Source organism: Oxyura jamaicensis, chromosome 1, assembly GCF_011077185.1.
Source record: "Oxyura jamaicensis isolate SHBP4307 breed ruddy duck chromosome 1, BPBGC_Ojam_1.0, whole genome shotgun sequence".
In the NCBI taxonomy this organism is placed as follows: Eukaryota; Metazoa; Chordata; class Aves; order Anseriformes; family Anatidae; genus Oxyura; species Oxyura jamaicensis.
In genome coordinates this window covers 110,983,102-110,998,120 of record NC_048893.1, presented here as the reverse complement: position 1 = coordinate 110,998,120, position 15,019 = coordinate 110,983,102, and the positions used below count along the sequence as shown (strand labels likewise).

Here is a 15,019-nt window from a genome sequence, read left to right as displayed (position 1 = left end):
GTCCAATGGATAAACTTTGGCTCCACATCATCTCTTTGTCTCCAGCCCTGGCCCTGGGTCTGACCCTGTCTCCCTACTGGTCCCACAGCATGGATCCTGGCTGTGGCTTACCCCCTCACTATGTCAAGGGCAGATGATAGACCCTGCTGCTGCCCAGCTCTGCCTGCTTATCTCACACCCCAAAGGCCAGCACTGGCGTCACCTTTCCACCCAGCTCCCCAGCCCGGCAGGAGCAGCCAGCCCTAGCTGTGCCCTCATAGACATTTCTAGACCTGAATATACGAAGCCTGAACTGCACACCTTTTTGGAACAGCACAGAGGATCCATTTAGAAGCCATGACAAATGACTCTTTCTGTTTCTTTTTCCCAGTAAAGCTTTTATAGCATTTCAAAAGCCAGCAGCACCACGTGTTTTTCCCCACTTCCTCTTACATTGTTCAGTATTTTATGTGTAGCAACAGGCTGAAGTTAGGGTACAATGCCGTGATTGCACTGTTGCTTGTAGGAATGTTGATTCCTCCAAGTTTGCATTATATGTTTGAGTCTCACACAAATTTGTAATAACAACAAAAAGCAAAATTAAAAAGAAAAGGATCTCCTAAAACTCTTCATAAAAGAAGACATTTTGGGAGTTCCAAACTATCTGCACCAAAAGCTTGTGTCTGCAGAATTTTCCAGAATAAATTTACCAGCTACCACTCCTTGAGCTCAAGCCCACTGTTTTTTTCAAACTCCATTGTCTCCAACACAGTCACATTTCCCTCTTCATAACAGTTGGTGAACAGGCAGTTTGTAGGACTCCATGGTCCTCAGCCTGGAGTAAGGAGGTGCTCTTCATACTCACAAGTCACAAAGCAAGAAGAGCTGCCAGGAAGCACTGAGGGAAGACTGGGTGAGACAGAAAGGAGACTGTTGTGCCTTGCTCGCTACCCTGTAGTCTCCTTCATTGTAGTCTCTGCTAAGAGTCACATCTTGAGGAAATGAAAAAAAAAAAAGAAAAATAGGAATTTGTTTACTGTTTTGTTTTCATTGCTCATCTCGGTAATGTATTTCATCACATCTCATAGGTTGTAACTTTAGACTAACATCTTTATGTAACAAACCTTATTTTTATTTTAGTGTCACTATTGGCAAGATTTTTCTTGGTAATATCACAGTACTACTACAGTAAAAAAAAAATAAAATATTTAAGTCTGATAACCTACAAACACGTAACAGAACCTTTATTCATATGAACTACTACTTCACTAAAAGTTAAGTTTATAAAGGAATACTTGAATCAAATAAGCATATTTGTTTTCCCACTAAAAGCCTTCTTTGTGGCATAAAGTCAGTTACTGTGAAAAATAGAAACGATTAATCTTTCAATAGAGTAATAGAGTGACTAGATTTTTAAATACACACTGACTATCATTTTCTAAATGACAGATCTAAAATTAGGCTTCTAAGCTTCCATACATGGGATTTTCAGAAATAACTGGGCTGATTTAAGTGTCTCACCAAATTCAAAATAAAATTCCTAATAAAGAAGTGCAGTTTGTTTCTCTCTCTTAACTTGTCAAAGTTATTCGAAAATGCTAGCAGACACAGATATGACATGAACAATGTTTATCAGTTCTGGTTTTCTTAGTATATTTCATCTTTTCACTGTCTTTTTATAGGGAGCTTGAGACTGAGAACTACAGTAATTTATATCAAAGCTGAAATTCTACTAGTTATTTAAACCTTAATAAAACAGGTACAAGACAAGAACATTCACCACTTACAATTTTAAAGTATAATTATAAATCTAGCTTTACATAAAACTCATTTTACATTAAAACTCATTTTCCAAAGTTATACACACAGGCATGGAGCTTCTACCAAGCACCTGACATAAGGGTACTAGAAGAACAGTTTGCTAAAGTGTTTTCCATTGTTCTAGGTACATTTTCTCTGTACTGACCCAACACGAAGGAGAAATATACCTATTATTAAAGAGAGCTCCAATACAAAGGTGTGTGACAAACATATTTTTGTTTCTAGGTTTTCATTAAAATTATTTCCATTAATTAAAAATGTGGATTTCCAGTGTAACCAGATATCTCCAAAGGATGAACTAGATTCAGTCCCCAAACTGTCATTAGCTGTTGTGAAGTAGCAATACACTCCCCATGATCCAGGAAGTCTTGTAGTCCAAAAATGGATGCTGACAAGTCAAGTATTGAGTCCATGTACATCCAAATCTTACCTGTTTCTGAAGAACTGCGTCAATGCTCCATGCTGGGACCACCCAGCTGGTATTTAGATATTTTATGACACATCCAATCTGTGCTGATAAAAGAAACAGTTCTAATTTGAGATGCTTACACAACAAGAGTGGACAAAAAATAGCCTCGATAGACACTACAGTATCTCTTCGATAGCCTTTACATGTTTCTTTTTAAGAAAACTTGAAAAGATTGAAAAAGATTTACCTTTTTTACCTTTTACCTTTTTTTTGTAAAGAAAAAAAAAAAAAGGTAAAGAATGTATGTAATCTTTTCAATCACAAAGTCCTTATCAGAATATAAATATTTGCTTTCTGGTATAAAACATTAACAGTAGTTTCTGGGATGGGTGGGATCAGTTCTTCACTGTTGTCAAATTGAATTAGCTTCATGTGATACACCTGAATAAACATACCTCAAAGGTAGCTACAGGCTTCTCAGTGTACTTGCACAGGGGACAGAGACCCTAAATGATTTTTTTCTTCCATTCCCTTCATCCCTACTTCTTTAGTCTACACAGAGTACCTTTTCCTGCTTCCCAGTGGAATATACTGCAAAAATAAATATTTCTAAATCAAATTTACTTCCTTTAAAGACTGAGCAGCATAGGAAGTCATCAAGTATGTTCAAGTTTGAAAATTACATATTAAAACAAAGAGTGTTACTGTAGAACAATTTCTCAGTGTTTTCTCTTTGATATGAGTTTTCCTAGACAAAATTCTTAAATGCTTCCTTGACCGTCTCAAGCTGCCTTGTTCTGTGGTTAAGGCTGGCTGCCTTCTAAATCACTGAATATCTGCCATCTAGAAGTTAGGCTATTTGTTCACACTCTTGCCAAAGTCAACAGAAAGCTAGACAATGCCATAAGGCATCACATCCCATCCTCAAACAAGTGTCTCGGATTGGCTGGATTACCACCAGCAGCTGCCTCAGTGGGTAGCCTAGACAGTACATACAGATAGATACCTCATGCAACCTATGATGTCTCAAATGGCATTAGATGCCTACACTTGGCACCTACATCACGCTCTATTTGGATGTCACGTATTTAATGCTTTTTTTTTAATCTGTTACCCTTGTATACATGAAAATGATAAATAGCTACCATGCATCATTCCCATGGATAGAACTACCAGGACACATTTTGTTTTAAATAGGGATTGTCATAATATTCTAGCTAGTGATATCGGTGAGCATGGACAAACATACTTTGTGAACAGTCCTCAGGTTTTCTGGCCCTCATCTCTTTTCAGATAATCTCTAGGTAATCTCACAAGAAAATTCTTAACCAACTCTTTACTTCTCTTGCATTTTACTGTTGGAAGGAGTAGCAGTGACACCATTGTGTTTGGGACTGATATAATCATTACTTGTGTTGCAATAGTAATGAAGTCATCATCGTCATCATTTAATTGCCTTAATACCTAGAAACTTCTGTTCAAAGCAGTAATCTGAATGTATCCTGAGAAATTATTTACCAGTGTCAGGATTCAATACAGTTGACAAATTAATTGATCAAAATCAAAAGACAGTAATAATATAATACAGAGATAAGTATAACTTTCACCTGAGTATTTTTAATTTAGTGACTTAATTTAATAATTTAGGAAACTAATTTAATACTCTTTGCTTCTGATTTGTAAATCCATCAGTATGCTTTAATCATTCCATTTGATTTTCCATTTTCCATTAATTTCTGTCAGAGGAACACTGCTCTAAGATTTCAATAATCTAATCTTCTATTTACTTTTGTTGATTCATAATTTAAATTTAAAATTAGGTTTGCTCTTTGATAACTTAATCTGGTTCCTAAACAGATAATATATGGTGTGGAGTCAGATCTCTTGCAGGAGGCAATAATCTTCCTCTCCTTTCAGAAATCACCTTTCAACTCTCTCAAAGCATTACCAAAATGAATAGGCTGAGGCTAACTTGTTTACTGTGAAATGAGCTCTCTAAACATCTAGATAGGAAAGGAGAGTTCCTCCTGACACGTTGCTGACTCCTGCAAGGATTACAGAAGTACTGCACAATTGGTTTTACAATCCCAAGTCTTCAGCATCCTTATTTATAATTATTATTTTACTCTATGTTTTACTTCAGGCAAGTGAGCACAATCACAAAAATATCAGTTAAAAACATTGTCAGATGATGTTGAATAAATAAAATAGAGACAAATACATTATCTAAAAATGTAGGTTTATATGTAAAGATGCTATTACAAAGAAAGAAGCATCTGGTGAATAGGAGAGTTTTGATTTGCTAGAATTCAAGTCAACTGAACCATTGTGAGAAGACCTGATTTACTAAGCTCTCAGAAGTAATAGCACCTTTTACAAACTCAGTGAGATTCAATTGCAAAACAAATTTGCTAATAGGGAACTTAATTAGCAATTTCTTACACTCAAACGTCTAATAGGAAAGAAAAAAGAACACACGGCTGCTGCCTAGCCCTTCTGTGAAAAAAGTCGGCACTATATAAACGAGTACAAGAACCAATCACTATAGAAAAGCAAGAGATGTTATTGCTTAAAAAACAAAGTATATCTACTGTAAATTCAGAGATACTTACACAGTTAAATCAAAGGTGAAAACACCGCTGCAGTAAACTGCAAAACAAAAGAGAATTCTGAACAATAGATGAAATTCACAGTCCAAGAGATGTATCAGTAAGGTTTCTCAACACTTAGCAGTCAGCATGACCCCAGTACCTCCACGTGGCATATTTTTCTAAGCCATCATTAGATAGATAAATACATTTCAAGAATTCTGGCCCCTCTCTTTGGGAGTATAACTCACAAGGCTAAATGAAAAACAGTACCCAACAAGTGCTTAAATTAAGTGTTTGGATCCTTTCAGAAATACCTTTGTGGATTGAAGTAAATCACTCATCACATGAAGAAATGTATTTACATTTCAGAGGGAGAGAGGAAAGTACAAAATAAATGCTCTGACCCTAGACTCAACCAATGCAAACATATGTAGTGTTTGAACAGCCAGTCAGTTCTGAGAGGTTTTAAATTAATATCTTTATGGTCACTTTGGCTACTGTCCCTTCAGAGAAATTCAAGACAGCTGTGGAGATACTAGCCTTCTTTCACATCTCCATCACAACAACATCCATTCAGCCTCTCTGGCCTCCCCCCAAACAGAACATTGTCGATGATTTTGGAGGCTGCACCCTGCTCTTACCCCAAGGAAAGTAAAGGGCCTGGGTATCTCTGCAGCCACAAACAATGGTAGGTCACAGCCCACCAGCAACTCAGTCCCTATCCCATTCTCCAGTGATGTCAATCATCAGTTTTCAACTTGCTGTTGTAATAAATCACTGATTATGAAAATAAAATAAAATAAAATAAATCCTTTAATCTTTCTCTTCTACCAAACAAGGTACATAGAGGAGGGAAAGGAAGGTTGCACCTCTGCTCCACAGGATGTATAAAAATCCAAATTGCTCACAGACGTTGTTACCATACTTAAATAACGTGTTTGAAACACTTTGAATGTCAAAGGAGCTTAACAGTATAAACATAATTTGTATTCTTAGAATTTGTCCTCTCCTAAAGGCTTTTCAGGCTTAGATGTTAAACATCATCCAATACCACTGTTCCCACAGGAGCAATTGCTCCTTCTGCAGATTCCTCAGGACAGTTCAATGACAAAATATGAGATTTACACATGGGACCAGAGACCAGGTGTGTCCAGTCATGCAATGGGAGATCATATCTGCTACATGAGCAAGGAGACTGTAGGGTTTGTCTTCTAGAGGGGAGTGCAGGGACATATGGAGCACAGTGCCACACTTTCTCCTGCCCATATGTACTTACGCACCAGGTGCAGCTGGGGGACAGACTGCAGAGCTGTTGGTCAAGAGTTTGTGGATGGGAGCCCTGAGGGAAGGAAAGGTAGCAGCAGCAGCACTACTGTGTGAGACATATCATTGCAGTAGGCAAGTGTGAGGAGACAGGTGCTCAAGTATCTCACAGTCACTGCAGGAGACTTAACGGGCTTATTTGCAATCTGCAGAGTATGGAGCTAAAACAGAAGGTGAAAGAAATCCATATGGGAGCCTTGGTGTTGTAGGGAGTTATGGACCAGACAAGCGGTATCAGAGAAACGCCAAATTCTTTGAATCCCAACAGACTGAGAATCTACAGCTTTCACCATATCAACAGGACAAAACAGGAATGTGAAGACAGCTATGCCCAGCTGTCTGCTCTGTACACATCCTACCACTAAGCACCACACACAGATGTTGGCAGGTAGAGGACTACTGCTACAAGTGGCAGTAATTGCCACTGATTTACACTTTCTTTACTACTACTTTTTTGCCTGGCTCAGGTAGATAAAGAAAATATCTGCTTTCTTTTGTTCTCTAGGGACCTGCAAAGAGATCATAAACTGATTCCAGATACAACTCTAGGATGTCTCTATTCATGCTCCAGAGCTTCCCAGAAATCTACACACTTTTCAGTGGTGTCTAACCATTACTAATTATCCCATAAGTATTTAATAGTCCTTTCCCAACTGTTCAGTAAGTTTCTGTCATAACATGGATTGATGTCCCTTTGCTTTGTTTTCCTATTTCACACACTCAATCTGAAAAACACTGGACTAGGGATACAACTTCTATATACACATAGCAATGCTACATCTATTACGAAATCTGTTTTGTTTCCAAAGCAGAGCATTCATTAGAAATATTTCTACAGACTATACCACTTATTTTTGCATGTGATACATGAGAACCCTCACAAGGATCACTGTGGAATTGTATGCATCCACCCGTGGATGTAGATTGCAAGAATATTTTAGTGAAGTTCTTTTCAAGCTTGATGGAAAAATGCCAAGGACTTCTTACCTTTAGAGGATGGCATCTCTGAATTACATATCTATTTAAGGTCACTATTCTTGTTGCAGAGATATTGAAGTGCAATAGCTTCCAAGATGTGAAATAGTTATTTTTCTACATATGCCTACCACCAGGTACCTAGCGACTATCCAGGCCAATTAAAATAAAATTAACCTGTACAGGTTAAAGTCAGCACTCACTATCAAGTGACTGTGAAAGGCAGAACAGTTTTTATCATGTTAAGAATTTCTAAAACTATAGTGTATTTTATAGCTGACAGGAAAAAAACAAGTTACAGAAAGAGGGAATATACCCTCCTAAGTGATCATGTAGGATTTCTTTAGAAGACTATGTTCCTTTACACTTGAGAGGAGATTCTTTTGATTACAAAACTATGAATGAGCAAGGATCAGTAAGAATCTAGAAACAATTTAAAGACTCATTTGCTTTCTGCCGAGCACAGGAAAGAGAAAATGATTTTGTCTTGGAGGGGAAGAGAAAACTTGAGGAAGAAAATAAAAGCAGAAAACAGAAAAGTACCATGCCACTAAAATAAAAGTTTAAATTTTAGCATCTCATTTATCTTGATAACTTGATAAAGGAACATAACATATATTTATTTCCAAATTTAATTTGTATATATTTGTTGATAGGGATGTGCCCTTTCAACTTTTTCATAACCTACTGGAGATAAACATCCTTAAAACAGACCCTCCAGCAATTTCAGAAGCCAACCTTCCATCTGTAATTAACAGTTGTTTTCTTCTTCCCAGAGTTCTGACTTATCTTCTATATGGATTTCAATAATATCATTTATTAGGCTCTTTATTATGTCTAATATGTCAGACAGTCTGTCATAAACAGTTTAAAATGCAATAATCAGGAAAAGAAAGTCACTAGATTTATCAACAAGTAAGTACCAAGCCACAGGCAAACTTAAGCATGCATTATTTCATCATACTTTCCAAAACAACAAGACTAGTAAGGAGAAACATAAGAACTTGTCAATTATTGTGAGAAACAACTTAAGAGATATGATAATACAGTACATTAATTAGTGTTTAAAGCCTGCCAAAGACTTATATGAGAGACAGCTGGTCAGGTTGCCAACTAAAGGTAAGATGAGAATGAGAGTTATGCACCTGAATGTTATTTTTTCCCCGGTGAAGAGGAAGTTAAGGAAAGATGACTCATTAAGACAATCTGCAATTAGGAACAAACTAGGTTTCATAAGAGTAGACTCAAAGACTAGTTTTTGACCTTATGGTGAATCCAACTTTTTACATTTTTCCATGAGCAGCAGAACTAATGAAACTGATTTCCTAGAGATATGTGCCCTTCTTCTCTTTCTCATTGTCATACTCCTTCATTCGTTCTCCCTAGCTCTTGCATGACACCCTGCTAATGTGGGAACACAAGAACAAATGTTGATAATATGACTAGAAACCACATGTGGTCAATTAGTTGCAAATGTTTTGCCTACCATGAATATCTCTTAGCAGCTAATTGATTAACAGTGTAGAAATGCTGTGCCATGCCACAGCGAGGCAATAGTTGGGGTCTATCTCTTGCAGATGGAAAGTTTCACCAAAGTTATGAAATTTTAGTTATCTTAACGACTTGCAGTTCAACTTGCCCAACCAATTTAAAAGATATTAGAGAAAGGGTTTTGCTGAGACATAGATCATACCAGACTTATTTATTTGGGAAACAAACCTAAGAAAAATAAATGCAACTTATTTCTGATGGAATATAGGAATATATATTACTGACACGTTGGGATTCTGACATCTGATTTGTATATTTGAACAAAGTTAAAGGGAAAGCAGAGGGGGTTGGTAGAAATCACTGGTGATCTTTAATTCCCTGGTGCAGCAGGCGCTCACCATTCAGCTGGCAATGCACTGAAGTACCAGTTTAGGTATCACCTAACTGGTGATATAGACTGGCTACTGGATTTTGTCTACTTAGGCATTTGTTGCACACAGCATGATGAGAAAGGCTTGTATGCTGAAGCTTTACTAGTGGAGCCCATCACTGATGTCCTACATCACTTCCCATGGGGGCCCACCATAACAGCAGTATCAGGGCTTGCAAGTGCCCTTGAGCCTTACACTGTCAGAATAGCATAAAACCCACAAGGAAAATGTTACTACCACCAAGTCTACAGAAAAATCTGTCAAAGAAGCTTAACTGAAAGTGTACAGAGGCATAAGTGGAAAGTGGGCTGTGAAGTTGCAAGTGAAAAGCCTTTAACAAGGGTTAATTCACCTAAGAAACTGTGCAGCACATTGAACTGTTAACATTTAACTTGTCATTTATAGAGGTTGTTTCAGACTAAGCACTTCAGACTATGAAAGCCAGTAAACAAAACCAAACTCTATTATTGCTTTCTGTGGAGTAGTCTGCTTCCTAGCAGTGTAAGTCATTGTCAAGAAGTGGATATGCAGTGCACCTGCAGCTATAAGAAAGCTATGAACTTTCTCTCTCCTCAAGCACTGATTTCAAGTTGCCAAACCCACTGGTTTAAGCACCTTAGAGAATATGAATGTTCTGACAGTGGTATAGCTATGGCCAACTCTATATCATGCATCTTCACAGCCAGTTTTTGCCCCATCAATCTCAGCTGTGTCTCTGTGTTGTGGTCACAGCCTGGGGCAGCATCTAACTCATGGTCTGATTGCCAGGTGGCAACAAAGCCCTTTATCCGTGAGACATGAAGAAATACAGTCTGACTCAAAGATGCACAGGTTCAAGAAAATTGTTACCTTTTCTCACAAGTGAACCGTCCCACCACTCCACAGGAGTGTGAACGTGAGTTGTGGACTGGGGATGTAAGAGAACAAAATACCAGCCATGTATTTAATGAACACATGACAGATGAGTGAGTCTGGTGTGAAAGGTCTGCATGTCTCACCTGTCTTCTCAGATGTATAGGGCTGGATGGGTTTAAGCCTGAGACCTGCTGTGGAAAGCTCATTAAAATGCATATAATATGAAACCACATCCCCAGCTCATTTACCAAGGGTGGTATTATTTTATTTCATCACAGCTGAGGATCTGGTCATATTGCAGTATAAATGAAGGCAGATTACTTCAGGTTGTAGTCAAACTGGCTGCTCAGCTCATTTTGGTCACCTGCTAGCATATATGTTGTTTGGTCCTGGCTATATGAAGCAGACAGTCCTCTGGTGCATATAACACCTTAATCTATGTAGGTGATGTGATTTTCATGACCAGAACATGCCCCCAGAGCCTCTGTAGCTGCAACATGGGCAGACTCAGTACAGGACACAGACAGTCTCCAATCGAACTCAAAAAAACAGGTGGTCCCAATGAAGGTCTAGACTGCTAATGTTTCTCTTTATTAAATTCACCTGCATTTATGCTCCAATTAGGTTAGTAATTTCCTTTGCCAGGTCATTAGTACAACTACAATATTTCACTAATGACAAAGAAAATACCTGGAAAGGCTAACAGCCTTGGACAATAACTTTCTAGTGAGCAAAGATCTTTATGCAGGATAAGGGAGATGTTTTAGATGAACAGGAATGTGAAATTCCTGAAAGATCAGTTAATCTGTAGGAAATCTAAAGAAGGAAAAATAAATAAATAAATAAACAATTACAGAAATCTTTCACAATTTTACAACAAGAAAATATTATGAGAAATACATTTTACATATCTGAAACAAAAGGAAAATCAGGCATATTCTGCATACCTTTTCCACCAGTTAACCCTTATGTCTCCATCTTGCAGAATTTTCAGAAAGCAAGAGGCATCTGGTAGCTGCCAAATGCTTCCCTACTCCCACTCCCACTCAGGGTACCTATATCTTGGATGAGTTTTCTGTGTGCCACAGATCACTTGTGCACAGCACAGTGGCCACAAAGCCAGAGAAAACCTGGAGAACCACATGCAGATTCAGTGTTTGTGCCTCCCACGGTGTCCTTTCCCAGTGCACACTTACTAGAAGATGACCTCTTGCTGCAACTAGTTGCATCAGTTTTTTTTGTCTACAATGTGATCCTCCAAGCAAGTGCATGTGCATACTTCCTATCCAGTACTGCAGGAGAAGGAGGCTGAGTCTAGCTCAATTTCTTTAAGATGACTGGCTCAAGGTGACATTTCTTATTCAAATCAAAACTTATGAAGGAAGTAAAAGAAATCCTTCCAGCTTATGAGCTTATGAGCCCAGCAATCCTCCACAGGCCTCCGTGTAACCCTTAGAAGGGATCCAGTTCTCAGTCCCTTCTTGAGTGAGGTGCTGGCCAGGCTGTTATTTCTAACAGGGAAAAAAAAAAGAAAAAAAAAAGCTGTTTTTGTATGCAAGTTGGACCAGACAAAAAGACTGCTGTAAGAATGTCAGTCCTGCCCCTTGAAATGGAGACTGTCCTTAGATCACTCCTGATCCCTCCACACACCAGCAATACAATGTGCCATCCTGGAACACAATTGCCTTGGAAGAAAAATGTTGTAAAACAAGAATTTCAGCTGAAATGCTTGAGGGGGAAAAAAAGGGATAGCAGTTTCAGAGTTGTGTAAGGAAATAGTGGCGAATGCTGGAAACAGCTGTTGTCTTTTGGAAGTAGTTTGGTCTGGTTCTGGAGAAACTAGAGCTAGTCCCCAAGCTATCTGTCAAAAAGCTGCTTGTACCAGCTACTTTCCTCTGGCTGTTGTTTCCTCTCACCAGAGCAGAACCACCTGTGCTTGTTTAAGTAGGAAACTGTTCCTCTGCCTCTTGCTGCCCCCTGCTTGGGCATGGACCCCAAAGTCCTCATTTGATCTGCAGCAAGCTCTCCCTGCTGGCTTCCTTGTCTCAAGCCTCAGCCAACAGTCATGCTGTCTTCTTCCACCTCACCAAGAAGGTGAGAGCCCTTTGGCAGGAGGATATCCCAGGGACACTAGAGAAACTCAGATCTACCTGTGGCACAGAGGGGAGGAAGCATGCCACTACAGCCAACAAAAATGGTCTTGGGGGATATGGCCCCTTCAGTCCTCAACATCTTGTGGAATGCTGTGTTTCAGAAGATGGACTGTCCTGCTTCCCATGGCTAGAATCCCTTACACACCACACAGATACAGTGCCACCATAGCTAGGCGGGCCATGCATGACAGATATCTACCTTTGCACAATAGAAGAGATGGTTACAGTCTGCAGAACATAACAACAGTGTCTATGCTGCATGCTGTCAAATTGTCAAGCAACATCTAAGCTATTGGTGTCATTTATCCCACTGAGATGTCCCAATATGGGGCTCAGCACAGACCAAATCAGGCTGTTTTTTCTCCTTCATAGTTGTATCTCTGTATTTCTTTCTGGTACCATCTTCTGAATGGGGCATAAATAAACTTAAAAAAAATAAAAATAAAAAAATCCCTTCTAATATCTCCACAAACCTTCTGTGACTCTTGTCCTCAGTTTAAGAGATGTCTTTGGCCGCATATTCATTGAGAAGTGTGCTCATTTTGTGGTGCACCCCATGTACCCTGGCACCCCACAATGTTCCTAGCTGGATGCCAGAGTTTCTTCTCTGCTCCGTGTCCAGGCTGGATAGAGCCACTGACCTCCACCACCCTTACCATGCATATCCAGGGGGGGGCTAAGTTTTGCTTGTTCCAAAACTCATCTTCTCCCAGTCTTGTGAGGCAAATGCACTGCTTAAAGTCCTTTCCCATCAGACCCATCAGGACAACTGCATTTACACCACTTCCTCCTCCTTCCTTCCCCACTGCAGCCATCCAAACACATCATCTCCCTTTACATTTTGGGAAGTGCTCCAGTGAAATAAATGCACACAGCTTGGACAGCAATACTTCTGAGGTCCTCTTCACACTTTGATGCCATGGACTGATGGGCTATTTGTCACTTGCTGGCTCACCCAGATAGAAGCTGAGGCAGTAAGATACTGTCGTCCCCCGTGCTTGCTTGTGCTACGGGCTTTGTCCTTTGGCAGTGAACTCTGTAGCCAGGGTGAGTGTGCTGTCATCCCACTGCACATTGCAACTTGTAAACTCTTTTATGAGAAACCTCTCTGCAGTTGCCTGCCAAGTTACAGGGATAATCAGCAATTCATCACTCGCAACAGTCCACTATATCTATAGCCCATCTAACAGTTTCCCATTCTGCTCTGTTTTATTAATCCCTGAGAGTGCATCAAGAATTTGTCTTGGATCCCTTCCCAAAGAGGAATGCTGGCTGCCAAGAGGATCTCCTCACATATGGGCCTCCAGTCCCCTTACACTCACACATGCGTGTTCCCACATGTCCAATGAATCAAAAAGCTTAGAAAAGAGTGGGTAGATTCTCTTGAGGTTACTGTACTCGGCTGCACTTGTTGAAGTTAGAATTACAGATTTATTTTAAAAGCACCTACAGCTGAATTTAAATTTGATTTCCTCTGGCAACAAAGTTAATGGGGCTTTTTTTTTCCCCCTCACAAATCTGTAGGCTTCTTAGCCTTAATGCTCAGCAAACATGAGCTTGATTTCCAGGTAAATTCCTTCCTCACTTGCCCTCAAGCTCTCCTGCTGCATCACCTCAGGCATCATTTATTTTTCAGCCAGTCCCTTTTAGAGAACTTTGAACCTCTCAGAAAATAATAATAATAATAATAATAAAGCTTATGTTATAGTGCCCAAAAACTACTGTACAAGTTATTTCAAGGTGTTATCTAAGTTGTTGGTAGATTCCTGCACAGAAATATGTAACTCCAGGCATGGGCAACATCTCCTCTGTCACTGTGAGAAGTAACTTGTAGAAGAGGACTGCACTGTGCAGGTGATTGTGCTGCATGACATCCACAGTGCTAATGGGCTTTGGTCTGTGAGGCTCTTAGATTGGTTCTGATGCCTCAGAAAGTCTGAGCTTCATATCACAGGACAGGTTTTTGCAGAACAGTTAGTTAATTTTCCCTGTTTTTTTTTCTACATAACAACACCATGTCCACTACAAGCTTTGCTTAGTCTTAATTTTTAGTATTAGTATTGCTTTTATCGTGCAAGGAGATTTTGTGATGGTATTTTGACTTTAGTCTAGGACTAATGTTTAATTATTCTACATTTACTCCAAGACACACATATCCAAAACTCCTAATAAATTCATTTACTGTTGGTAATCAAACATTCCATAGTAGGCAACTAAGTAGCTGAATAAATTTGAGTGACTTCTTAGGGACATTTTAGTATGAAATATTTTCTACACAAAATCTGTTATATTCGAGCTTGGGACCAGCAGGAATTATATTCCCTATACCACAAGATTATTATTTTTTTTAATTCTGTCTATCCTGTCAAGACACAGTGAAGAAATAGAAAAAACAACTATATAAATCATCATAATAAAGTCAGCTGAAGTCACATTGTGTAGCTTCTGAATGATTAGAATGTTTTGCTTTCACTTCATTTTTTTTTTATATTTTTTTTTTTTTTAAGTTAGTGTTTCAAATATATTGGAAAAAAACAAATCTGAATGGAACTTGGGTACCCAGAAGTAGTTTTCTGGATCAAAACAATCAAATAAGATGGTGACAATTTTGAAAGTTTTTTCAGAAAAAATATATCAGGGATACTTTTTGCTACCATGTTTGCTTTTAAATGTGGTTGGAGAGTTTGGGAAAAAACATAAAAATAAACAAAAGGGAAAAAAAGAAATATTCAATGAATTGCTGACAAGTTCTATTCAAGATATCCAGAGACCTACATCTGATTCCATTCTGCACCACACCACATCAATACTGTGCAGCCAAACCTGACAATTTCTGCAGAATTCTGTGAAGACCATCTTTCTGTGAGAGGTCGGTTGGACTGTGAAATGTATAGGAACCAGACAATGCAAATGCAAAAAACACAGGATACAAACAGCCGAGCCAGTAGAGTATAACTTTGCTGGTTGAAACTTTTTCAAAAAGATATCAGA

At 38.8% G+C, this 15,019-nt stretch overlaps 1 long non-coding RNA gene across 1 annotated transcript; it reads right to left on the bottom strand.

Annotated features, from left to right (window-relative positions):
* Nucleotides 1-655: 655 nt before the first annotated feature.
* LOC118169958 lies at nucleotides 656-5,225 on the bottom strand. Its single transcript, XR_004752389.1, has 3 exons — nucleotides 5,115-5,225; nucleotides 2,231-2,313; nucleotides 656-864 (listed from the first exon to the last, which is right to left on the bottom strand). It is a non-coding gene; the product is annotated as an uncharacterized LOC118169958 (long non-coding RNA).
* Nucleotides 5,226-15,019: the final 9,794 nt, after the last annotated feature.